Source organism: Acyrthosiphon pisum, chromosome X (genome assembly GCF_005508785.2).
Source record: "Acyrthosiphon pisum isolate AL4f chromosome X, pea_aphid_22Mar2018_4r6ur, whole genome shotgun sequence".
Lineage (NCBI taxonomy): Eukaryota > Metazoa > Arthropoda > Insecta > Hemiptera > Aphididae > Acyrthosiphon > Acyrthosiphon pisum.
The window spans coordinates 95611710-95613182 of NC_042493.1; the positions used below are offsets into that span (position 1 = coordinate 95611710).

Consider the following 1473-nt stretch of genomic DNA (forward strand, 5'->3'; position numbering starts at 1 on the left):
AAGACAGAAAATCATAAACACATCAATACGTAAACGCAGACATCGATGCACTAATGAAGGGATCACACCAAAGTCACACTATATAAGGACCCCACGGGATCGACTCGCCGAACAGTCCTTTTCACAAGATCACCCGATGCACAACGTCCACGCCTGTCAGCGTCACGATACATTTTCTTTGCTGTTCAAGAGGAGTATCCACCAACATAAACTCAGACGTATATGTATATTGAATCATTCCAACATTCAGTATGACCACATAATTAATTATCCCTCATTATTCACCAGATTCACTTTGTTATTTCTTTCAATTTATTTATACAAATATTCCCTTACTATACAATCCTCGTGACTATTATCGTGTAATAGCGTGCTACTATAATTTAATTATTATTGGATCGTAAATACGTTTACTTATTGAGGATACATAAGCATCTAGTGCTCAATAACTTAAATTATATTCGGTTGTCCGTCGACTATGTACGACTGCTGCGAGTGTAGGGATTTCTAAGAGCAAAAACCTAGTTTATAAGATTATCATAAGTATACGTAATTACGATCATTTATTTGGAATTCACAAGCACAATTTCAAATGCTCAGCAACTTAAATTACATTCGGTTAGCCGTCGACTGTGTACGGCTGCTGCGAGTGTAGGGATCTCTAAGAGCATGAGATAATAGTCACAATCATAATAATTAAAACACGGGTACTTATTACCGCATACAACGAGGTTCTAGAAAGGAACGTCACACACATAATATTTTATAAGCCTTACAAATCAAAATACATATATTGTCGCCGTGATATCGACCATCGAACACTACCCCGGATGAACACAAACCAGATGCAGAGAATCACTCCAAAAACCGTCGCATAAGGTCAGTGATCGAATATATATATATATATATAATAAGTATAACATTAGGTCTGATAATAACTTACAAGTTATTCAAAATATATACTAACCGTAGATACCGTAGTCATAGAATAATCGTGCCTAGAGTGGAAGTAACAAGATTATAGAAAAAAAAAAAAAAAAAGAATTTCTTTTATGGATAGTATAATATAACTTATTCTTATAGAAAAAAAATATATACCCGAAATGAGTGCAGTAGAAATTAACCGGGCGTTCCTGGGGCAATTCCTAGATCAATTAAAAATCACCATGAATCAAGAGTACCATGTGGTACCGACGGATTCGTACCAATACCGAAACCCGTCCTGTTTAAGGGGACATATCAGCACTACCAACAGCAATTTAGGGGATCCTTTTACCGAGGATCAAAGCGACCTCATTAACGCACACCTGTGTAGTTTCATTCATTTTTCGAAACTAAGAAGCATGGCCGACAAGGCGCCATGTATGGTACTATACGGGTTCCTAGGCTTAAGGACCTGATAATTAATAGTTGATGGCTATGCTGACTTAAGAATATGTTACACTTACTATTTTATAAGAAAAAAAAAAATTT

General features: G+C 36.0%; 1 long non-coding RNA gene across 1 annotated transcript in view; it reads left to right on the forward strand.

Moving 5' to 3' along the window:
* The window catches only part of LOC115034458, a 3651-nt gene extending 2600 nt beyond the window's left edge, over positions 1 to 1051 (forward strand). Inside the window, exon 2 of the long non-coding RNA XR_003839812.1 lies at positions 732 to 1051. This is a non-coding gene — a long non-coding RNA (uncharacterized LOC115034458). The remainder of the gene's footprint in view (positions 1 to 731) is intronic.
* Positions 1052 to 1473: the final 422 nt, after the last annotated feature.